Source organism: Podarcis raffonei, chromosome 13 (genome assembly GCF_027172205.1).
Source record: "Podarcis raffonei isolate rPodRaf1 chromosome 13, rPodRaf1.pri, whole genome shotgun sequence".
Lineage (NCBI taxonomy): Eukaryota > Metazoa > Chordata > Lepidosauria > Squamata > Lacertidae > Podarcis > Podarcis raffonei.
The window spans coordinates 8,364,251-8,390,178 of NC_070614.1; the positions used below are offsets into that span (position 1 = coordinate 8,364,251).

The 25,928-nt window shown below is 46.3% G+C and overlaps 1 protein-coding gene and 1 pseudogene across 1 annotated transcript in view; one reads left to right on the plus strand and one right to left on the minus strand.

Annotated features, from left to right (window-relative positions):
- The window catches only part of LOC128400280 (transmembrane protease serine 11A-like), a 73,589-nt gene extending 55,088 nt beyond the window's left edge, over positions 1-18,501 (minus strand). Inside the window, exon 1 of the mRNA XM_053362439.1 lies at positions 18,121-18,501. The gene's annotated coding sequence lies outside the window, so the exon portion shown is untranslated. The remainder of the gene's footprint in view (positions 1-18,120) is intronic.
- A 6,491-nt stretch (positions 18,502-24,992) lies between these two features.
- Positions 24,993-25,111, plus strand: LOC128401068 (uncharacterized; annotated as a pseudogene).
- The last annotated feature ends 817 nt before the right edge of the window (positions 25,112-25,928 follow it).

The window sequence follows — 25,928 nt, forward strand, 5'->3', positions numbered from 1 at the left end:
AGGATATATCTCTCTGGGCTCATGCCGCAAATACTGCGGCAATGGAGGAACTTTGGCAAGGAAGACTATGAGGAAAAGGCCCTTTGCACCATGAGGCTGCGCTTAGCAGAAATATCCTGGCCTCAGAACACATCTATCCTATAGGAAGACCTGAGTGTGCTTCTCTTCAGCGCTTCCGTTGGTGTAAATAGATGCTTCCCCTCTGGAGGGCGGGGAGCAATTCTCAGCAGGAGAGGAAAGAGTTAAGCCCCCTCCCTGCATGCCATGGTCCCAATCCAGCTCATGGCTACTGCTGTTAAAGGGAGGGGGGACATCCTTTAAATGCATCTGTGCATTTCATATTGCAAAGCCAGAGAGCGTTGCTGAAAAAGAAACTCAGGGGTAGAGTTTGGGTGTACTGCATAACTTCCTGCCCCCCCCCCGTTATGTACTGAAGTTCTCACCCTGGGCCAGCAGGGGGATACTGTAGATAGTTTTCACTCAGGTCTGCATATGCAAATAAGGAATTGAAAGTGACGTTCAGTGATTGGATAGTTGCAGAAAGTTGTTACTGTTGCTTTGTAGTTGCGCTCTATATAAGGCTGGCTGAACCCTTCAGTTCAGTTAAGTTCTGTCCTGGCCTAGTGAATAAACAAGAGCTGTCTGAAGAATCGCTGTGTCGTCTGATACGTTCACCCACAACTTAACACCCTCCTCAGAAGCAAATACTAAGTTATGCAAAATAGAGAAAGGTGAAGAATAAATTACGTAAACTTGATTGGTTGGCGCAATTTATGTAGGTCGCAGGGGATGCCTTTTCTGAGCATGAAACGGGAGGCAAAATACTGAAATGCATCACACTGAAGAACGGAAAGGCTGGGCGATGGAAGTAGCATCTCAGATGACCTGCTGTGTTTGAATCCTTGCCCTAATTGACCAGTCAAATACTGTCAGCCATCCCATGAAGCTGACGGGCAGTAGATTTATTTAATTACAAGACCAAGAGGAGAAGCAAGGGCCGCTTAGCGTACATTCTCATCCTGCAGCAATCAGGGAGCTAACCTTGTAGCACAGCAGAGCCTTTTCTGCTGTAACCAGAATAAAAACATCCAGGTTCCAGTGGCAAAGGCCTACCTGCCTAGCAGGTAGGGAGAGCAGGACATATAACACCGGTCTTGAAAGACCTATATATAGAAAAAAGTCTCGTGAGGCCAATTTTTATTTATTTTAATAAATAAAAAGAGTTTTTAGGGGTGTTTGAATGTTTTCTGTAGTTTTTCTGTGGTTTTATGTAGTTTTGTAGTAGTTTTATGTAGTTTTGTAGTAGTTTTATGTAGTTTTGTAGTAGTTTTATGTAGTTTTTCAATTTCATTGTTCTGCATGGGATAATGACAGTAAAGATATCGTATATCATATTTATTATAAAAACACATATTTTTGCCATTTTGTCACCCCCTCAGTGATGACACCCAGGGTGACCCGCACCCACCGCAACCCCCTTCCTACGCCACTGCCCCATCCCTACCCATGCCTTCAAAATGTTCAGATGCACAGGGCACACACCCTCCAACTGCTTTTGGAGCATTTAAAGGAGCAGGACAGGTTTCTAGGTTGTAATCTGGGCATGTTTGCCAGAGTAGAGGCAGGGCTTATCCGCACTTAGCTTTCCAGGCTCAAGTGCAAGTTTTAAAACTCCATGTCAAGGGCGCCTCCCCTTTTCTTTTGCTCTGGAGATTTCCCTACAAAAACACACTCTCTAAAGCATGACCAGAGCAAACAGAAATCTGCGGAAAACCCAAGTTAGCATTTGCTACGATTGAGCGATAAAGAGCGGGTTTTCACAGGGGGAGATCAGGGCAAGGGGAAAAATGCTGAGCTTTTAAAGTATGGAACTGTATCTGGAAAGCGTGGGGCAAAAGTTGAGTGTGGAGAGATTAGTAGGGTTGCCCCCTTTTTTAGTTTTATTGTCTCTCTGCCTTTAACATGAAGCAGCTGAATTCTTCTTGACATGAAAGTGAAGCCCATGGTGAGAAATGGCTTCACTTGCTACATTTCTGTGTGTCAGCCAGGCCATTGTTTCCTTAAGGCTCAGTAGCAGGGGCAGTAAAGAAATAGCACATAGAGATGGGGAATAGATTTGCTACAATTCTCATGTAAGACCAGGTGCGCAGCCTGAGTCATTTTGGACTCACAGCTGTCCATGGAGGCGCAGGTCAAGTCTGTGTCCAGGGCAGCTGTCTACCAGCTCCATCTGGTATGCAGGCTGAGACCCTACCTGCCTGCGGACTGTCTCGCCAGAGTGGTGCATGCTCTGGTTATCTCCCGCTTGGACTACTACAATGCGCTCTACGTGGGGCTACCTTTGAAGGTGACCTGGAAACTGCAGCTAATCCAGAATGCGGCAGCTAGACAGGTGTCTGGGAGCGGCCACCGAGACCACATAACACCGGTCCTGAAAGACCTACATTGGCTCCCAGTACGTTTCCAAGTACAATTCAAAGTGTTGGTGCTGACCTTTAAAGCCCTAAACAGTCTCGGTCCTGTATACCTGAAGGAGTGTCTCCACCCCCATCGTTCAGCCTGGACACTGAGGTCCAGCGCCGAGGGCCTTCTGGCGGTTCCCTCACTGCGAGAAGTGAGATTCAGGGAACCAGGCAGAGGGCCTTCTCGGTAGTGGCGCCTGCCCTGTGGAACGCCCTCCCGTCAGATGTCAAGGAAATAAACAACTATCTGACTTTTAGAAGACATCTGAAGGCAGCCCTGTTTAGGGAAGTTTTTAATGTCTGATGTTTTATCGTGTTTTTAATATTCTGTTGTTAGCCGCCCAGAGTGGCTGGGGAGGCCTGGGCAGATGGCCAGGGTATAATAAATCATCATCATCATCTAAAGAGGACCTGATTTTATAATGAATTGATTTTAGAATGCTGTATTAATTTACTGTTGTTAGCCGCTCAGAGCCTGGCTTCAGCTGGGGAGAGCAGGATATAAATAAAATTTTATTATTATTATTATTAACCTACTAAGTCAATTCACACTTTTGGAAGTGAACTTGTCATGCAATCTTCTGACCAAGGAATGCATACTTAGGCCTATGCCTAAGCATGCAAGATTAGAATGCATTATGTTAGGGGAGATTGCTTTGCAAAAACGTGCAAAGAAATTTGCACTAAAATAGTGATGAATTTTCATGAGGATTTTTTTTTTAATGTGAGCTGATGCAGAAATAGTGAACTCAAGACTAGAAAAATGAGAAGCCAAAGCTGACATATCCCTCCTCCCTTGCACCTTGAGATGACCGTCCCATCTTGGCAGGAGAGCAACATCTGCAGGTACAGGCAAGGTGGTTAGAACTTGCTGAAATGAAATGTGAAGACCCCAGGAAAGGGGTTGGTTAAAAAAAATGGAATCAAAAGCAGTCATCATGATTCTGGGGAAAGAGGCATTAAAACAGATTTAAAATGTGCTTTAAAAAAAAAAAACCAAGACACTGTATTAGAAATTGGAATGGGGAGCTAAAATTCTGGGGGTGCAAGCAAGAGGAAATCAGACAAGGCACTAAATAATAATAATAGCAGCAGCAGCATCTTGTCACCCAATACAAACAGATGTCTCAAAGCAACCGACAACTCCATGGAATACAAAAACCACAAAAAAAATAAAAACAAGAAAACGGAGTACAATAAATAAAGCTTCCTGAATGATCATCATGGGTGCTGTTTTACTAAAGGGGAAATCTTTGTGAATTAACAATAAAATAAGAAAAGTAAACAGCAAGGAAGGGCAGGAGAAAAACAACCACCCAATTAAAGTACAATGGCACCTCGGGTTAAGAACTTAATTTGTTCCGGAGGTCCGTTCTTAACCTGAAACTGTTCTTAACCTGAAGCACCACTTTAGCTAATGGGGCCTCCTGCTGCCGCTGCGCGATTTCTGTTCTCATCCTGAAGCAAAGTTCTTAACCCGAGGTACTATTTCTGGGTTGGCGGAGTCTGTAACCTGAAGCTTATGTAACCTGAGGTACCACTGTACTATGTGCTGAGAAGGAAGGGAACCAGGTGTTGATGCCTTTATTTTTTTATTTATTAATTATTACTCCGTTCTGGAGAAAGGGCAGGAAAATACAGTGGTACCTCGGGTTAAGTACTTAATTCGTTCCGGAGGTCCGTACTTAACCTGAAACTGTTCTTAACCTGAAGCACCACTTTAGCTAATGGGGCCTCCCGCTGCTGCTGCCTGAGCCCAATTTCTGTTCTTATCCTGAAGCAAAGTTCTTAACCTGAAGCACTATTTCTAGGTTAGTGGAATGTGTAACCTGAAGCATATGTAACCCAAGGTACCACTGTAGAGCAACAGCATCCACCAAGGAAGCAATAATAAAAGCAACCATGAGAGGTGGGAGAAAGGAAAAGCGGTGAGGTTCCCACCGACTAGGGGCTCATCTACGTTTACCTTGAAAAACCCAAATTGCTGTTTGTTCCAATTCAGCCGTAACAACTGGGTTTTCCTGGGGAAAGCAACAGGTCAAAAAATGGCACACAGATACGAACCAGGAAGCTTAGCAAGCACAGGACCAAAGGTTAAGTGTGAGTTAGCCCCAGGTTATGCCCATTGAGTGAATGGAACATTATAGAACGCATTTTCCTGCCCGTCAAGAACCCTGCCTGCTCTTTATTTATACAATCCTGCAAAACTGTCTTTAATCTTGTTGCCAATATTTGTGCATAGATCTTGTAATCATTATTTAATAATGATATTGGTCTATAATTGGTTATAAACTCTTTATTTCGTCCTTGTTTTGGGATTACTACTATGTGCGCCTGTTTCCAGGTGTTGGGAATCTTCCCGTCTTCTAGTATTCTATTTAAGAGTGTCTTCATAGGTGATAATAGTGGTTCCTCTAATTTTTTGTAATGTATTGCGGTAAGACCATCTGGACCTGGGGATTTCCCCAGTTTCATCTTAATTATCGCTTGATGAAGCTCTGTCATGGTTATTGGGGAGTTTAGCTCTTGAATCTTTTCTTTCTTAATTTTAGGTATATCCTTTCCACATAAATACTCTTTTATTTCGACCTCTGTCTCATTTCCTGCTTTATATAACTTATTATAATATTTTGTAAAACACTTTTTAATTTCCTCAGGATTATCTAAAGTTCTCCCCTCTTCCACTATTTTATCGATAAGAACAGTGATTGATATGATCGAGTATTTAGACATGAAACCAAGTAAGAAGGAAGATTATAGAACGTACGTGTAATACTTCTCGTGTGCAGAATACTGGGCTTCAGTTCTAGATGTAGCAAGCAAGCAAAATAGCAACCTCCGTCTGGAAGCTGTTGCTTTTAAAAATATATCTAGGGAGAGTTTAAATGCCACTGTGTACCTTGCGTAGTTTGGCACCAAGAGTAGGAAAAATGATCTGCGAGAAAACCAATCAAAATAAAAACTAGGAGAGGCTTCTTTTTTAAAAATAAAATGCATGTGATTTGTCTTTGTTATAATGCTAAGGCACTTCGCTACCCCTTCGTGAGAGATGCAGCTGTCTATGAGGAAGGGAACATTTGCATGCTGAAACCGTGCCATCTTGGTTTCTAAAATAAATAAAATTCAAAGGTTGCCCCCTTTTCCTTCCTCTTTGTCAAACGCGTTTCGGTTTTTTCCCTCCAGAACACTGCAGGAAGTGAGGTTCTTAGCATCCTGTCTTGACAGCACTGGTGTCATTCTTTCACAACAGTTGAACTACTGCCAAGAGAGAGAGAGAAAGACCAGGATCACCTGATACACAATGACATGGCCTTTAGTGGCGGATTAATCCTCTCTGCAAAAGGATTCTGTTTTTCTTCCTCAAAGCGGTGTAATAATAGCACGGGGTAAGTAAGGGAAGGGGCAGCAAAGTGGTGACCTCACCAAACCAGGGGCATAGGCAGGGGGATGCGGTGGGGGTGGTTCGCCCCAGGTGTCATCCCGGGGTGGGGTGACAAAATCCCCCCTCAGGGCAGGTTGCGTCGCTTTGCCGCCATCGACCCCCTGCCAGAAGGATCGAGCCGCCTTGCCGTGATCGGACCCCCGCCGGGAGGATTGCACCGTTGCGCCACAATTGGCCCCCCTCCGCCACTGCACCACACTCCGTTCCTGAGTCCCGAGAGATTTGGGGCGCAGTTCTTAAAATATAATCCGTCTCTCTCAAAGTCTAAACCTAGCCTACCACAATTTCCTTCAGCGTGTATCAGGATCCAAAGGGAGTCTTGAACATATAGTTCAAGGGAAGGATATGGTGTCATGGTTAGAGTTAGACCAGGAACTGGGAGACCAGGTTTCAAATCCCTACTTGGCCACTAAGTTCACTGGCTGACCTTGGGCCAGACACCATCTCTCAGCCTAACCCAACCATGGACACCACCTGCAGCTCCGTGGGGAAAATAGTGGCTTAATAATAAAATAAATAGATTTAGCCAACTCTCAGGGCTGTCTTAAGCATATGTGGCACCGGGGTGCAAATATCCGCCTGGCGCCTGCCCCGCCCCCCCTGTTGCCCAGTCCCAGGCAAGCAGGAAAGCAGAGCTGGCCGGCCATATCAGTGTCTTGATGGCTCGGTCGCCCCCAAACTCGCAGCACAGAGCCGCCCGCAGCAGAAGAGCCCACCACGGTGCTCAGACCGACGAGTGGGCTCTTCCCTGGACTCAACTCTCAGACCCCGGACTCTCGGCCTGGCGCCCCTGAGAGCCCGGTGCCCAGGTGCCCTGCACCCCAGCACCTATGGGTAAGACGGCCCTGCCAACTCTGGAAGGGATTACAGGGACGCCGGACTTCCCTATACAAACAGACAAGAGCAGATCAGGTGCTACTTCACTGACCCTTTGACAGAGATATGCTGAGTTCCAGCTGAATCCAAGGTAGATTCTGAGAATACGGATCAATCCATTGAGAAGGTCTCCTACTTGGGTCACCTTGAAATAAACAGGAGCACGACACCTCTTGATGAATTATTACTGCTCAGGCAGACGAAAAGGTAAAATGCTTTTTAATGTGCCATACATTCTAATTTCCTGAATAAATTTGCCCCCCGCTGAAGTTTATTGAGCGCTGTGGTCTAAACCACTGAGCCTCTTGGTCTTGCCAATCAGAAGGTTGGTGGTTCGAATCCCTGCGATGGGGTGAGCTCCTGTTGCTCAACCCCAGCTCCTGCCAAAGAAGTAGTTTGAAAGCACGCCAGTGCAAATGGATAAATAAGTACCACTGTGGCGGGAAGGTAAATGGGGTTTCCGTGTGCTCTGGCTTCAGTTGCGCCAGAAGCAGTTTAGTACTGCTGGCCACATGACCTGGAAAGCTGTCTGTGGACAAATGCCGGCTCCCTCGGCCTGAAAGCGAGATGAGCGCCACAACCCCATAGTCACCTTTGATTGGACCAGGGGTCCTTTACCTTTACATTCTTATTTCCTGAATAAATTTACCCTCTGTTGAAGTTTATTGGGTTGCTGTCCAAATTATGTGGACGGCAGTAGTAGTGCTCAGTAGAGTGGCAGAGCCACAGCCACATCCATAGCTCTGCTGCTCACACCAAGCAGCATGAAAGGGGCAACAGGAACATATGTCTCTTCACCATGTCATCTCTCAGGCTGACGCAGCAAAAAGCCCTTCCCTCACTGCACTTGGGGGCTTTCAACTGGCTGCTGTGTTTGCTCAAACCTTTCCACACACAATCCCTTCCCTTCCTCGCTGCCAAGAGCAGTTTCCCTTCCATGCCAAATAGTAGCTTGGGATGTGTGTGATTTTGGGGGGGACCACGCACACAGGGGTGATGTCAGTCGCACCTGATTCTGATTAGGTTCTCCCCACAGTTGTTTTATTTTTAAATAAAAAGCATAACAAGTTAAATGCATTTAATGTATATTTAGTTTAATGTATCATTTATGGACACGGGTGGTGCTGTGGGTTAAACCACAAAGCCTAGGACTTGCTGATCAGAAGGATGGCGGTTCGAATCCCTGTGACGGGGTGAGCTCCCGTTGCTCGGTCCCTGCTCCTGCCAACCTAGCAGTTTGAAAGCACGTCAAAGTGCAAGTAGATAAATACGTACCACTCCAGCGGGAAGGTAAACGGCGTTTCCGTGTGCTGCTCTGGTTCGCCAGAAGCGGCTTAGTCCTGCTGGCCACATGACCCGGAAGCTGTACGCCGGCTCCCTCGGCCAGTAAAGCGAGATGAGCGCCGCAACCCCAGAGTCAGCCACAACTGGACCTAATCGTCAAGGGTCCCTTTACCCTTTATCTTTACCTTAGTTTAACCCTTAGGTAAAATAGATTCCTTGACACTTGGATTCCTAGAGAGCAACTGCTCTTCACCAAAGCCAACACCTTTAAGATACATTGCCCGTGAAGATGGAAGGACCAAGAGGTACAATTAACCATTGGTCATGTTTGTCTCAAGACAGAGATAAAGCCCCCTTTTTAAGAGGATAATTACACAGCAGTCCATATGAGCAAAAGCCTTGGGTACAATATTTTACGTCTGGGCTCATGCCTTATGTGGACACTACAGGTTCAGGCAATATGGTTTGGGCCTTCATTTCTGGTCTCGAGGAAATATTTCCATAGTTGCCAGGCGAGATGGGGTAGCTTGTTCAAAGACAAATTACAGGTAGAACAGGTGGAATTACAGGTTGTATGGAGGTACGTGTCAGAGCTGCCCGAGGTCCCAGCTCACAAAGGACCAGCGCCGTTTCGTTGTTAAGTACTAAAGTCTTTATTGAAGTTCAGTTTCACTTTCACAGCCGCAGCGTGCAGCTCTACGTCTCAAACTCTAGACCGCCGAAGCTCCGTCTGAATCTCCTCCCCCCAGACACCAGTTTAAGACTCTAGCCTTGCTCCACCTCTTCCTTTGCTCTCTCCTCCTCTGGTTCCGCCTGTCTGTCGGGGTCTCGCCCCTCCTAGACTCTTCTGACGCTGAGTCCCCTGAATCTTCCCCCTCCCTCCGGCGGGCTTTAGGACCTGGTTCCCAATCCGGGTTTCCTGCTGTCCTGCACGCCTGTACATTTGAACTTGGCGCGCGCGCCCAGCCGGCAACCTTCCTCCTGACCGTTGCACTGCTGCTGTCACTGCTTCCCCCTTCAGGGAGGCTAGCTAGAACTGACCTCCCCTCCGTTCCCCCACTCTCCGATGGAGGCGTGGTCAGCCCTGACTCATCTTCTCTCCCCGCTGGAGGAGAGGCCGGTCCTGACACATGTGACTCTTCCCCCCCACTACGCTCTGGTGGGGAAGCTGGTCCTGATCCCCCGCTGCTGCTTTGGGAGTTCCCGCTGGCCCCTTGTTTCTGGTGCGTCCCCCCCGGGACCCCCCTTGCCCTGACCATCGACGCCCCCTTCTGGGAATCTTCTGATTCGCTGGAGAAGCTCATGGAATCTCTCGGGTCACTGTCATACTCCCCTACGCTGCCCTCGGATTCCTCCCCTTCGCTCTCCATTTCCGCTCTCCCCTGTGCTTCTGCTCCTGAGCCCCTGACAGTACGTATCTCCATATGAACTTGCCTGGGCTTTGAGATCTTCTGGGAGGCCTTTCTCTTGCTCCTGCCACCTTCAGAGGCATGTGAGGACATGAGAGATGGCCTTCTCAGTGGCTGTTCCCAGCTTGGGGAACTCCCTTCCATGGAAAGCAGGATTGACCTCCTCTCTACTTTCATTTTGCTGGCAGACCGATTTTTGTTTTGTCTTGGGCTGTTGTGGCAGGGTCTTCTGAGGATAGGCGTTACACGCACAAAGAGAGAGGGATTGCTGCTTTTAAGTGGTTTTAGTGTTTTAGTGCAGATTTTAGTAGGGTTGTTTATTTAACTTGCTTCTTAATATTTATCTTCATTGTGTGTGTTTTAGTTGCATCTGTTTTCATTTATGCTGTGAGCTGCCTTAGGTTCTATATTAGGAGAAAGGAAGGATATAAATAAATAAGACAGGAGTTATGTAACAGGTGTCAAGCGGTTTGAATGTACAGTCATACCTCGGGTTACAGACGCTTCAGGTTGCGTGTTTTCGGGTTGCACACCGTGCCAAACCCAGAAGTACCGGAATGGGTTACTTCCGGGTTTCAGTGCTCGCGCATGCGCAGAAGCACTAAATCATGCTTTGCGCATTCGCAGAAGCATCAAATCGCGACCCGCGTGTGCGCATATGCAGTGCTGCAGGTTACGAATGTGCCTCCCGCACGGATCACGTTCGCAACCCGAGCATCCAATGTACTGCTCTGGCAACATTTTATTCTAGACAACATTTTATTCTAGACTCAATGGAGATGAAGTACTACCTAGGTAGTCCACACACACTCTAGATCAGGCTTCCTTCACCTCGGCCCTCCAGATGTTTTGAGACTACAATTCCCATCATCCCTGACCACTGGTCCTGCTAGCTAGGGAACATGGGAGTTGTAGGCCAAAAACATCTGGAGGGCCAAGGTTGAGGAAGCCTGCTCTAGATCTATGGCATATTTTGCATCCCTTCAAAGTGTTTCTTGAGAAACCGGCTTCATGCTGAAAAGGAAAGCTCGTTACCGGTTGATTTTGCCTTGCTCAGCAGCATGCCCCTTTGAAATGACATTTTGGGTCACCACTTCCTTCTTCATTCACCTGGAGCTTGTGCAGGAGAGTTTTCACATGGTATCAAGTAACCATATCTGGCACCTTCGCTATACAGTGGTACCTCGGTTTAAGAACAGCCCTGTTTATGAACGATTCGGTTGACGAACTCCGCAAACCGGAAGTAGTGTTCTGGTTTGCGAACTTTACCTCGATCTAACAAGAGAAACCGAATGGTGGAAGGGCACCGGCAGCGGGAGGCCTCATTCGGGAAAGCGTACCTCAGTTTAAGAACGGTTTCGGTTTAAGAACGGACTTCCAGAATGGATTAAGTTCATAAACTGAGGTACCACTGTATAATTTTCCTCCACAGCTGACGATGTACCTCTTTACCTCTGACACTTAAGCTGTATATTTGTTGAACCCACCTTGTTCTTGTGATTGTAATTTGTTCTGAACCATTTTTTAATGTTTTTTAAAAAATGGTTTCAACCTCCCTTTGGGGCATTAGGGGAAAGGGCGAGCAAATATTACTACTACTACTACCACCAGTAGTAAATTTTGCCTCAGGAAGGCTGACCTGAAAGCTCTGCTTTCAGTCCTTCTATAAAATGGCCAATTGAGACCTGGATGTGCTTTGTTGTTGTTTAGTCGTTTAGTTGTGTCCGACTCTTCGTGACCCCATGGACCAGAGCACACCAGGCACCCCTGTCTTCCACTGCCTCCCGCAGTTTGGTCAGACTCATGGTAGTAGCTTTGAGAACACTGTCCCACCATCTCGTCCTCTGTCGTCCCCTTCTCCTTGTGCCCTCCATCTTTCCCAACATCAGGGTCTTTTCCAGGGAGTCTTCTCTTCTCATGAGGTGGCCAAAGTATTGGAGCCTCAGCTTCACGATCTGTCCTTCCAGTGAGCCCTCAGGGCTGATTTCCTTCAGAATGGATAGGGTTGATCTTCTTGCAGTCCATGCAGACTCTCAAGAGTCTTCTCCAGCACCATAATTCAAAAGCATCAATTCTTCGACGATCAGCCTTCTTTATGGTCCAGCTCTCACTTCCATACATCACTACTGGGAAAACCAGTATGCTAGCTATGACTAAACCATTAAATTCCCATTGTTTTTACTGTAACCATCAGCGCAGCAAAAAGGCAGGGCATGGCAGGCAAACCGGGTGCCGAGGTGGCTGCATGTTCATTGCCATTGCGTAACGCAGGGCTGAGGTTCTGATTCATGTAAGCACGATGAGGAGTACCTATCTCAGGGCTGACCCAGCAGACAGAGGTGGAACGAGAGCTGGCTCTGCCTCAAGAAACATCACATCCAGAGTTTCCGGGGTTCACCTGAGGCTGCTCAAGGTGACTGGCTCCAGGAAGATGTAGCAGATAAGATTTGACTTCACACTCAAGTCTGACAGAATTAGCAGGAACGCGTGTGACCTGCCCTCTTTCCTTCCTGTACATATGTACGGGGAAAGCTCCACTCAGCCATCCTGAAACATGTTGCAGTCTCTGTGTGAGGGAGGAGAGCAGGGCCTCGCCTTTTCACCCCACCCTCACAGTTGTGCCCCACAACGGCCTTGCCTCAGGACTAACTGTGCTTGCCAAAGGCCCCATCTTGGAACCCTGAGCTACCCCATAGCCCTCACTCCTACAACATCAGTATAGCAACACTAAACTGCTATGTAAGGATGCGGGCAGCGCTATGGTCTAAACCACTGAGCCTCTTGGGCTTGCTGATCAGAAGGTCGGTAGTTCGAACACCCTGAGGAGGTGAGCTCCCATTGCTCTGTCCTAGCTCCTGCCAACCTAGCAATTTGAAAGCACACCAAAAAATGCAGGTAGATAAATAGGTACCTCTCCAGCGGGAAGGTAAACGGCGTTTCCATGCGCTGCTCTGGTTTTGCCAGAAGCAGCTTAGTCATGCTGGCCACATGACCCGGAAAAACTGTCTGCGGACAAACGCCGGCTCCCTCAGCCTTTAAAGTGAGATGAGCGCCGCAACCCCAGAGTCATCTGCAACTGGACTTAACTGTCAGGGGTCCTTTACCTTTACCTTTACTAGTCTGCTATGTAGGGCTGGCATAGCCCACACTATCTGAAGCAGAATGCCTGCTCACTGCAATATGGATATACAGTGGTAGCTCAGGTTAAGAACTTAATTCGTTCCGGAGGTCCGTTCTTAACCTGAAACTGTTCTTAACCTGAAGCACCACTTTAGATAATGAGGCCTCCTGCTGCCGCTGCACCGCTGGCGTGCAATTTCTGTTCTCATCCTGAAGCAAAGTTCTTAACCCGAGGTACTATTTCTGGGTTAGCGGAGTCTGTAACCTGAAGCATATGTAACCCGAGGTACCACTGTACTAATGGTGGATTGCATTTGCATTCGTATTAGAATAATGTTTACCAAGGTCCGCCTGTCCGATTTTGTCACCTGAGGTGAGAGCTGTAAGAAGAAGAAGAAGAGTTTGGATTTGATATCCCGCCTTTCACTCTCCTTCAGGAGTCCAAAGTCTAGCCCAAAGTCACCCAGCAGCTGCATGTGGAGGAGCAGGGAAGCAAACCCGGTTCACCAGATTACGAGACTACCGCTCTTAACCACTACACCACACCGGCTCACCAGCTGTTGCCTTGTCCCTGCCAAAGTCCTGCTTACAGGGTTCTCACAGTGGCAACTTTCAGATTTCGGTGGTGGGTCCCTGCTACCATGGAAGACGTGGCAGCAGCTTCTCCTCTGGTGGGATTGGGAAGCAGGGGCAGATCTACTAGGAAACTAATGACGCTTAGGCTTCAGGGCCCCAATCCCAGAGCGGCCCCAGAAACAAGTTTTGTCCATATTGCTTAAAAGTGTTGGGTCTAGTGGACCCAATCTGAGCCGTGTAACTCAAATTGATTCATTTCTTGTTGCATATATTTCAACAATCCCAAAGCTCCCATGTGCCAGAAGCAGCTTAGTCATGCTGGCCACATGACCTGGAAGCTGTACGCCGGCTCCCTCGGCCAGTAAAGCGAGATAATAATAATAATAATAATTTTTTATTGATACCCCGCCCTCCCCAGCCAAGGCCGGGCTCATAGCGGCTTACAAGCAATAATAAAAACAAGATGAATGATTACAACTTAAAAACAAAAACAAAATACAACATTAAAATATTGGAACATTAAAATATTAAAATGTAGCCTCATTGCAGGAGGATGAGCGTCGCAACCCCAGAGTCGGCCACGACTGGACCTAATGGTCAGGGGTCCCTTTACCTTTTATTGCTTACAGTGGTGGAAATAGGCTAAATGAGCAGTGACTTTGGAGCAGCCAGACTGACTTTCCATCATATCCTCTCATACTTTATGCGCTCTGCTGCCTGACCTATCTCTGTCCTGCTGGGCCACAGAGCTGCAGGCAGCAATAAAACAAAGGATGGTGATGAACAGGCAACATGGCAAAGCAATTAGAGCTTTCCGCTTCTCCATACCATTAAAAAAATAAAATCGCAATTATAGGTCTTAGCCGAACGGTGTGCATGCCAGATTGGATCCTGAGGACTTAAGCCTGTGGTTAATATGGAAGAGCAACTTTTGTACCCTATGGCTTCGGCTCATTTTCTTGTTTAGGTTTTGAGGTTTGTAGAGTTTGTTAAGCCTTCCCCTCAGGACTAGACTTCAAAGATACTGAGGAAGAAAGGAGAGGAAGAAAGGCACGAGACAGAAGGAAGATGAATGGAAAGGGCTGTAAGAAATTTTTTTTTACCAAGGAAGAAGGAAGGAGGGAAGCTAATAGTACAGCACTGCGAGGATTGCATTGAATTGCTGAAACTCTCTCCAGAGTAAGCTCTCTGATAAAGCCAAATGATTCAATTGAAGTGTGTTAAGGATGTGCGCCATTTTTACTTGACAGTCCTAAAAACAATAAGGACAGTGAAATATACTCAGAGTCGCAAAGTGACTTCATGCTCTTTATTCAGCTCATAGTGGTGAGGAGGAATGAATGAAAGTCCCCTCAAAGTATCTGCTTTATATACATTATTTACACAATGGGCTGCACATGATTGGCTAATTCCGGAATTCTACTGTAAGCCAATCAGGTTGTGGATTCACTTCTATGTGGAGCATGATTGGGTAGTTCCTGCCAACCAATCATACTGCTGCATTGTTCTAGGACCAATCAGACCACTGCATTCTGAATCCTATTGTTCTAGGACCAATCAGACTGCTGCCTTTTGGATCCTATTGTTCTAGGACCAATCAGACTGCTGCAGTTTGGATCCTATTCAACTCAGTACATAACAGACAGCCTGCTAGATCCAGCGTTCTTCTCTCATGGTGGCTGAACAGTTGCTTGGGCGAAACCAGCAAGCAGGTTTTGAACGCAAGACCCCTCTCCCCTCTTGCGGTTTCCAGCAACTGGCATTTAGAAGCATAGGTAAAGGTAAAGGGACCCCTGACCATTAGGTCCAGTCGTGGCCGACTCTGGGGTTGCGGCGCTCATCTCGCTTTACTGGCCGAGGGAGCCAGGGTACAGCTTCTGGGTCATGTGGCCAGCATGACTAAGCCGCTTCTGGCGAACCAGAGCGGCACACAGAATCGCCGTTTACCTTCCCGCCGGAGCGGTACCTATTTATCTACTTGCACTTTGACGTGGTTTTGGCAGGAGCAGGGACCGAGCAACGGGAGCTCACCCCGTCGCGGGGATTCGAACCGCCGACCTTCTGATCGGCAAGCCCTAGGCTCTGTGGTTTAATCCACAGCGCCACCCGCGTCCCATTTAAAAGCATAGCTGATTCCAACTGTGGATACAGAAAATAGCCATCCTGGCTAGTAGCTATTGACAGCCCTCTCTTCCTCGGGAAATCTGTCTAATCCTCTTTTAAGGCCACCCAACTTGGTGGCCATCGCTGCCTCCATTGTTTAATTATGCATTGTGTAAAGAAGCACTTTCTTTTACCCGCCTTGAATCTTCCAACAGCTATCTCTCTCTCGATATTCTTTGATGTTGGACATTGTTTGGAGAAAGTGAGGCATTGGGGGAGGGTGACTAATGAACAATCTACATGTAACTAGTGATCTGCACCTAGTCAGTCGGGCAAACCACACAGGTTAGCTATCTATAAATCGGATGGTTTTGGGCATAGTTTAGAGAGAAACTTGTCACAGACTGAGGGCCGTGCAACTTGAGGCTATCGGGAATAATAATAATAATTTATTATTTATACCCCACCCATCTGGCTGGGCTTCCCCAGACACTCTGGGTGGCTTCCAACAAAATATAAAAATACAGTAATGCATCAAACGTTAAAAGCATCCCTAAACAGGGCTGCCTTCAGATGGGAAGTCACTTTGCTGATTCTTGAGGGCTTCCAAGTAGCAGATTGAGGTGCTGGCTTGGTATGTATATATTGCTTGCTGTTTAGAATAAAATTGCTGCTTAGAATAAAATCTTTAATCTTCTCAAAAAAAAAAGAATCTTCCAACATTCACAAACCAAGTGGAGAAATGCAATTCCTGCAAAGCAGTGGCTTTCAAAACTGCAAAGGTGCAGCCCTCCCTCACGACTTAATTCAACCATGAGGAGGTGTTTGCTTCCCTTCTGTTTAACTCCCAATCCTGGCCAGCTGTGGCCTTGCACTGCTTTCTGTTGTCAATGCACCAAAGCCGTAGCATATAAGCAGCCCGTGGCCGGTCATTGGGTGGCAGGGTAGCAGGACAGTTGGATATTTCTATCGTCCCAAACCTTCATGCAAAGTTTTTTTTGGGGGGAGGTGTCTCTTACCTAAGCTTCCCCACTCCCATTTTGGCTTTCCAGCACACCTGGATTTATGGATGCACTACATAACTAGAAAAGGGAACGATAATAATAATAATAATTTATACCCCGCCCATCTGGCTGGGTTTCCCCAGCCACTCTGGGCGGCTTCCAACAAAACACTAAAATACAATAACCTATTAAACATTAAAAGCTTCCCTAAACAGGGCTGCCTTCAGATGTCTTCTAAAAGTTTGGTAGTTATTTTTCTCTTTGACATCTGGTGGGAGGGCGTTCCACAGGGCGGGTGCCACTACCGAGAAGGCCCTCTGCCTGGTTCCCTGTAACTTGGCTTCTTGCAACGAGGGAACCGCCAGGCGGCCCTCAGCGCTGGACCTCAGTGTCCGAGCAGAACGATGGCGGGCAGAACGATAACCAAACAATAGAAGACTAGCCAATCAACATAAGGCAATGTAAGCTACCAGACAGTCTGAGCATGAGAGTCACAGGAGGTTTATTAAATGCATTAATTTAATAAATTACAATTCAACAGGTGCACAACCATAATGTAAGTGCCATAAGAAATGCCTCTGGATGAACAAGTAGAACAGCATTTTTCCTAGGGGCAAACTATTGTTCTTGGAATTCTGGGAACCAGTTTTATCTGTGCAACGGACAGTTCTTCCTCGAGGAAAGATCTCTGGATCCTACATCCCAAACCCTAAGATCACAAGGGCTGCCTGACTCGATCCGGGCGTCCATCTACTTCAACATTTCCACTCCAGCAACAGTCCTTCAGACTATTTAAAATGTTTAAGGCCCTCTTTTCCACACACTTTCACGACCTCATGGGGAAACATTGCAATATAATAATTCAAAACACACAGAGAGAATCACTGCAATACTGTAATAGTTTCAACAGAACATCATGTCAGCAGCAATCAATCGAGAAAGCAGTTTTAAGGCTATCCAACAACCCAGATGCCTTTTGAAGCTCACAAGCAAAGACTCCTTGTTCTTTTGATAGCCGCTTTGCTGAAGGATCGTATGCCAATATTGTGAAAGAAAGAAAGAAACAAATAAAACAAATGCCAAGGATATAAAACAAACAAATAAATCCTGTGCTTTCCCCGCTCCCAAACACTTGATGCTCAACATATATAGACAGCCTGGACACAGAGAGTTTGCAGAACTGAGTTGTCACAAGCAAGTGTTCATTGATCAGGGGAAAGATAGCAAAGTCCTAAACAGAGGGGGAATTTGTACAGAAAGATAAAGGAATCATTATATCCAGTAGTAAAATGCAGTACAGTGAGGGCATTGACGTGTTCACACAAGAAATCCCAGTGAATTTGGGCTTGAACCCCAGTGTCTGTGCCCCAAACCGCAGCCTCGTTTTCTCCTTTTCTTAACTGCTCCTCTCCCCTGAAATCCCATACAGACAGCAGTCTCCGCAGCAGAGAGAGATGAGGCAATGCATTCTCACATGTCTGTCACACTTCCATATCCCTTGTAAATGTATACAGCAGTCAGAGGGTGGTCAGTCCACTGAATGAGTGCCAGCCAGGGGCAAGGTCTCTTCCTTTTCCTCAGCCGTTTTCGCTGCTTTAATACTTTCTTCCAGTAACAAGAAAGAAAGAAAGAAAGAAAGAAAGAAAGAAAGAAAGAAAGAAAGCACCTACTAGCAAAGTCTACTTTTCATACAAATTATACAACCAGAGAGGCACAGCCAGTTTGAGGGGGGGGGTGGAAACAGCCTCCCAAACTCTGGCAGGGAATCCAAACTGTTGCAATGTCGGCCGCTGCCTCCTTGTCGAAAACCATCCACAGTTTTTAAAAAGTAGAAGAGTTCTTACCTGCAGGTACTGATTGTAGCTGAGGAGCCCTCGCCTCCACTGGGCGACATTCACAGCAGGTTGTGTGGCATGATCACTGTGAACATTTGATGCTTTATGGGCTGGATTAGGATTAAAAAAAACGAAGCCACCAACACGATAGATAAAACAAGTTGGACAAGTCACGGTGACAAGCGATTCACCTCGTTGTAAGATTTCAAGGCAGGACTCATAACCATAACAGTGCCTTATGCTTAATAATAATGCCTTTCCTTCAAGAATCTTGGTGACTTTGACAAGCAATAACTCATTGCGCCTTGCAACACAACCGCAGAGAGGTTGGTAAACAGAAATTCGGGGAGCCGTGGAAAGCTTTACAGGGAGCGGAGAGGGGGGGGGAAACTCCCTTCTGCTGGCCAAGCAAGATCAAATAAAGAAGACATTTGGCAGAACAGAATGAAACAAAGAATTTACAAAGAGTTCCCAGGAAGCTGGCATTAGAAAATGATGGATGTCTATTTAGTGTGGTCACCTGTAAATCAAAGGAACCAGACAGATTTATAACCGCTGGGAATCTGGACCATTGATTCCCATGGAATTCGACTTTACCTCCATGTCAAAACCAGGTTAAGCTGGCTGGGGTCCTGCTGTATTTCCCAAAATGGGGGCCCAGCCCTCACCCCCAGGAATGCATTAAACAAGGTACCATAAAATATGTGTTGTGGTAACTTAAATGCTATGAGGTTTAGAACGATATAAACTTTCAGGAACTACAAAAATATGCCGAGCCCATCAGGTTTCGGAACTTGCAGCGAAACACAAACAAAAAACGTTTTGCCAAACTGGAAATCAGAGTGACGTGCTTTCATTTTAAAAACACCCCCCCTTTTTCCCCCCTACTTTGCTTTCGCAAGTAAAATAGTAAGGAAAAGCATAAGGCCACTATTTTTCCTAATTGCCCAGTAAAAGAATAAAACCTGCTCCCACTTTCCAAAGCTCTGCTCCAAAGATAAAACCAGGGGTTTTTTTCCCCAGCCAGAACTCAGTTCCAGCACCTCTTAGGTGAGCATTATAAGAGAACAAAGGAGGCGTTCATTGTGAGTTCCGGCTCCTGTTTTTCTATAAAAATAGCACTGGATAAATCCTCTGGCAAATACAAAGCCAAGGAGGAGTAGAAAGTTTTGCAGATGGGTGGGACACTTCCTTCTGCTGGCTAAAACCAGAATTCTTTAAATCCCTTTTTTTTAAAAAAAAATATTACTAATAAATGTTGTTAACATTATCCTTTGCAAACCTGTGCACGCTTGCCTGGGAGGAAACCTCAGTGTACACAAAGAAACTTACCATATTTTTCCATCCATAAGACGGCCCCATGTACAAGACATCCCCTATTTTGGAGGACTCAGATTTAAGAAAATGGGGAGATACAGTGTCCGTGTATAAGACGCCCCCTAATTTTTGACATTATTTATTGGGGGGGGGCCTAGACTTATACACGGAAAAATACGGTACTTTCCAGAAAGACATATATACCACTGCACAACTAGACTTCAGTGCCTTTTGCAGCAGTATGCATGCCTAATCCGCTTTGCAAGTTTTCACATTTTGCCTTTGTGATTGGGTGGCGGTGCTCTTTAATTGGATGCCAGTGTGCTTGCCTTGGAAATAGACTGGATGAGAGCCAACAAACTGAAGCTCAATCCAGGTGAGATTGAGACACTGTGAGTGGGTGGTTCCCTAGACTGGAGGGATGGGGTGGCCTGCTCTTGATGGGGTTACACTTCCTCTGAAGGAGCCGATATGCAGCTTTTGGATCCACTGCTGCCACTTGAGGGCCAAGTGGCCTAAGCGGTGCAGAGTGCTTTCCATCAGCTTCGACTGGTGGCCCAGCTGCGCCCTTATCCAGACAGGTATAGCCTAACTTCTGGGGCCTACGCTCTGATAACATCTAGATTAGATTAATCAGATCCTCCCTTAAAGAGGGCATGTGTTGCGGTGGGACCTGGCAACCTGACCCTGTGTTGTGGGTGGGTACGTTTGAATAGCCGCAACACCCGATTGGTAGGTCCTTTGATGCAGGGTGCAATCTGGCCAATGGGACGCAGTCCAAACAGTTCGAGGGACCTATTTAAGCCCATGCACGTGACCCAGAGCTTCCTCTTTCGGCGCGTGCATTTGGAACACCCACCCACCTCTCCCTATTTTTAGGGCTTTGCGCTTGACCTTGCTATGCCGTCGTGTGTCGTCTGTCATTGGGACAGGGGCACGGCAGGAATTTTCCCCACTTGGCTGATTGGCTGTTGCCATTTGGGTTTCACCTGCCGCATAGCAAATCGTCACAACTTGTAAGGTTGCGGATAGGCTCTGGTTCACGTGATAGGGATGGGAGAATGCTCTCACCATCCCTATGTGAAGGGTATTCCGTTAAAGGAATCCAGGGACTTGCTAGTTTCGTCAAACCCTGAGAGGGGGTTATGCCCGTGCCTGAGTCCAGGGGGGCATCTGGGTGGCGGAGATAGCCTGTTCCCGGCTTTCCGCTTATCCAGGTGTTCACCCGTAGCTGACCTATGCTGGAACCCCGGGGTCAGCGCTACCTGCATGGCAGGGAGCTAGTCGAACCAGAGCCTATGCAACCACTCACTTTCTGTAATCAATAAAGTTGTGGCCTAAATTCTGCTAAAAACCAAACCAAAATTTGAGTCTTGTCTGACTTTATTTCGGGGGGGAGGGGGGGTTAAAGGTCTCAACACGCAGCTGCAACACGTTATACGTGTGTCTGAATACAGTTTGGAAACTTCAGCTGGTGAAGAATCCAGAGGCCAGATTGCCCACCAGGGCAAGACGGTTTGAGCATATTACATGGATCCTAGCTGCCAATTCAGCGTGCTGGTTTTGACCTTAAAAGCTTTCATAGAATCATAGAATCATAGAGTTGGAAGAGACCACAAGGGCCATCGAGTCCAACCCCCTGCCAAGCAGGAAACACCATCAGAGCACTCCTGACATATGGTTGTCAAGCCTCTGCTTAAAGACCTCCAAAGAAGGAGACTCCACCACACTCCTTGGCAGCAAATTCCACTGTCAAACAGCTCTTACTGTCAGGAAGTTCTTCCTAATGTTTAGGTGGAATCTTCTTTCTTGTAGTTTGGATCCATTGCTCCGTGTCCGCTTCTCTGGAGCAGCAGAAAACAACCTTTCTCCCTCCTCTATGTGACACCCTTTTATATATTTGAACATGGCTATCATATCACCCCTTAACCTCCTCTTCCCTTAGCTCCCTTAGCCGTTCCTCATAAGGCATCGTTTCCAGGCCTTTGACCATTTTGGTTGCCCTCCTCTGGACACGTTCCAGTTTCTCAGTGTCCTTCTTGAACTGTGGTGCCCAGAACTGGACACAGTACTCCAGGTGAGGTCTGACCAGAGCAGAATACAGTGGCACTATTACTTCCCTTGATCTAGATGCTATACTCCTATTGATGCAGCCCAGAATTGCATTGGCTTTTTTAGCTGCCGCGTCACACTGTTGGCTCATGTCAAGTTTGTGGTCAACCAAGACTCCTAGATCCTTTTCACATGTAGTGCTCTCAAGCCAGGTGTCACCCATCTTGTATTTGTGCCTCTCATTTTTTTTGCCCAAGTGCAATACTTTACATTTCTCCCTGTTAAAGTTCATCTTGTTTGTTTTGGCCCAGTTCTCCAATCTGTCAAGGTCGTTTTGAAGTGTGATCCTGTCCTCTGGGGTGTTAGCCACCCCTCCCAGTTTGGTGTCATCTGCAAATTTGGCTCAGGACTGCAAGACCTCAAGGACCACCTCTCCCCATATGAACAGCCCTGGAACTCGTGGTCATCATCTGAGGCTCTTCTTTGTGTGCCCCATCCATGAGAGGTCTGGAGGGCCTTTTCTGTGGTGGCTCCCCGCTTGTGGAATGTTCTCCCATGAGATGCTCACCTGGCAACTTCATTACTTTAGGCGCCAGGTGAAAACATTTCTCAATAACTAGGCCTTTGGCAGAGTAAGATTCTATGGTCTTTTTAATGTGTTTGTGTGTGGAGAGGGGGTGTTACTGGTTTATTTTTGTTTTATTATGTCTTTTGTGTTTTCATTTTGTACTTTTACATTGTGAACCACCCTGTGATCTTCAGATGAAGGGTGGTACACAAATTTAATAAACAACAACAACACCATCTACTCATTGTGTAGTAGTATTTGCAGAAAATAATATCTAGGACCTGATCTCTCATGAAGCCATCATAAGAAAGATGAAACCTAATTACTAGAGAGGGAGGGAGGGTGATCACACTACAGCAATCCAAAGAAAATAAGAAGTAGGAAATAAAAATGCACTAAAGGGGGGGGGCGGAACGTGACTTCAGTGATTTCTATAGCCTGGTGTCCAAACAAATCATTCATTGATCACAGCTGTCACTTCACTCAATGGCTAAAAATATTGAAAGGCAGGAGCAGTCAGGCTGTCTCAACTTATAGAAGTTGCTTCGTTACCTGCACATTTTGCTTTATAACTTCATTTCCAGGAGGGCTAGAAAAGTACAGTGGTACCTCTGGATCTGAACGGGATCCATTCCGGAGCCCCGTTTGCATCCAGAAGCAAACGCAACTAGTGACGGCACGTCTGCGCACGTACGCGTTGCTTTTCGCCACTTCTGCGCATGCGCGTGACGTCATTTTGAGCGTCTGTGCATGCGCGAGCGGCAAAATCTGGAAGCAACGCGCTCCGTTACTTCCGGGTTGCCACGGAGCGCAACACGAACACGCACAACATGAAGCATATTCAACTCGAGGTATGACTGTACTTTGAAAAGAATAGAGAAAAAGCTCATAATCTTGCAGACATTGTCCCTAGTGCAATTGCTATAATTGCACCATTATAATCCGGTCATGCTCCATGACATGTATCTAAATCTTTGGGATTGCATTTATAGGGGAATTGGGCAGTAGCAATCTTAATAAAGCAATTACTCTTTTCTACGCTGCAAGCATCTAGGAATCTGCAGTATCCTGCATTTGTAACAGTTAAGAAACTGTCACATTTTGCAACACATTTCAAAAATGAGATTGGATGAAAATCCGGCAAATGAGAAATTATACCTGTCTGTGGCAGCAAAGTCCATCCTTAGGTGAAGGCAGACATAAGATAGTCCAAATTAGACAGTATAGGAAACACATAGCTGCCTCCTTCTTAGAAAAAATGTGTACAAAAAATGTATACATTGCAGAAAAGTGCGCACAAAAATCTGTATGATATTAACACATTTTTGCACATTATTTTCACTAAGGGACTATATTAGGAGAAATGTTTGTGAAAGTGCTTATGCTTTTTTTTCATTGGGGAAATGCTGACTGAACTTAAGATTGCAAAAATGAGAAACTGAGGCACACCGAAACTGAGAGATTCATCCAACCTTCCAATTATGTTACATCACACATTTCCTTTTACTAGATGTTGCTGGAAGGATACAGTTCAGCAGAAGTCACACTTCCCCATAATTTCTAGTTTGGGCCATAAATCACAGCGCTTTCTCTGCCAACAACACAAATACAATTTCAGCACAAATTGCCTTACACATTTTCACACCCTCCAACATTTCTCTGATGAAAATAGGGACGTCCTATTCCACAAGGAGAAGGGGGCGACAGAGAACGAGACGGTTGGATAGTGTTTTCGAGGTTACCAGCATGAGTTTGACCAAACTGCGGGAGGCAGTGGAGGACAGAGGTGCCTGGCGTTCTCTGGTCCATGGGGTCACGAAGAGTCAGACACGACTAAACGACTAAACAACAACAATTCCATCACCACCATCCTCATTTTATTATTTATAACCCACCCATCTGCCTGGGTTGCCCCAGCCATTCTGGACAGCTTTCAACACATATAAAAACATAATAAAACATTCAACATTCAACAACTTCCCTATAGAGGGCTGCCTTCAGATGTCTTCCAAAGGTTGTATAGTTACTTATCTCTTTGGCTCAGGGGTTGCATAACTCCAAACCCTCCAACATTTCTCTGATAAAAATAGGGACATGCATGGAAGTGAAAGCTGGACCATAAAGAAGGCTGATCGCCGAAGAATTGATGCTTTTGAATTCTGGTGCTGGACGAGACTCTGGAGAGTCCCATGGACTGCAAGAAGATCAAACCTCTCCATTCTGAAGGAAATCAGCCCTGAGTGCTCACTGGAAGGACAGATCCTGAAGCTGAGGCTCCAAGACTTTGGCCACCTCATGAGAAGAGAAGACTCCCTGGAAAAGACCCTGATGTTGGGAAAGATGGAGGACACAAAGAGAAGGAGACGACAGAGGATGAGATGGTTGGACAGTGTTCTCGAAGCTACCAGCATGAGTTTGACCAAACTGCGGGAGGCAGTAGAAGACAGGAGTGCCTGGTGTGCTCTGGTCCATGGGGTCACGAAGAGTCGGACACGACTAAACAACTAAACAACAACAACAAGGAAATGCAAGACATTCTGGAATCAAATCAGAAACCAGGATGGCTTCTGTAAATCCAGGACTATCCTTGGAAAATAGGGACATTTGGAAGGTCCGCATTTGTGTGAGCAACCATTAAAGTTTGTTTGCCCATCAGACTTTACCTTCTGTATATACTTCAGGCAGCCAGCCAGCCACCCAGCCAGCTTGACTTTTTTCTGACTTAAGATACCGTTCAACTAATGATCTGTCCCTGCAAGCATTAACGTCATAGGTACTAGCCAATCAACAGCTCCCACAGCCAGCTTTCCCCCATTCAGATGAAAAGAGTCAAGCTGTAGGATGGGCTGAGCCTCTGCATGTTTAATGAGAAGAAGGGAGCTTTCCCCACCCAATTCAAATGGTAAACACATGGGCCTCAGTCTGAATTAGGACCACCAAAGGCGTCTACGGCCATACTACGCTGAACACACCCAATCTTGTCTGATCTCAGAAGCTAAGCAGGGTCAGACCTGGTTAGAACTTGGATGGGAGACCGCTTATGAATACCGGGTGCCGTAGGCTAACCCACTTGCCATACTAAGAATCACTTTTACAGAATTACAATTACAATTGATGCCCTCGGCGGTGGTGGATGGTCATTGTGGCAAAGTACAGTACAAGGAGAGACTTTGTCTGTGTGGGCAACCTTGCGTAGAGGACCTGTACCACTATTTATTGGAAAGCCCAAGAGGCCGATTTATAAAACCCCTGCTTATGAATGGAACACACTCGAACAGGGCAGAAAGGGTGAAATGGCTGCTGAGTGATACTGATGACTTCGTAAAAATAGCACTATATGTGTTGGCAGCTAAGAAGATCAGGAGAAAAGAACTAGATAAAATAGTGGTCAATTGCAAAGGTGATTCGGACATTTAAACTGGCACATTCTATCTGAGAATCCCTTGCTATTCTATCGTATGCAACAAATAATTTTTAGGAGAAGTGATCGTGGTTTATTGTATCTGCAGTGCCTGATGTTTTCATGGTTTCTATGCTTATTGTTGCTTTTCTTTTTGTTCCCATTGTGAATGATGCTGTGGCCTTTGGCTAGTGCAATAAAGTTTATGATGCTGCTGATGATGAACACCAAAGGAAGAAAAGGTTAAACCTCTACTCTCTGATACTAATGCCTGGATCAGGAGTTCTGCACTGGAAATTGTGTTAACACAACAAACTTTTGCTTCAAGGCACAGCTACCTAGCTAATGTAGCATGCAGTTTCACCATCAGTCTCTCAAGAAATCCAGTAAGGAGTTGATTTTTTTTTAAAGGCAAACAGTTCACAGAATAGGAAGTTGTGATATTTGGGGAGTTTGGCTCATCCCTAGTGATGTCATTGG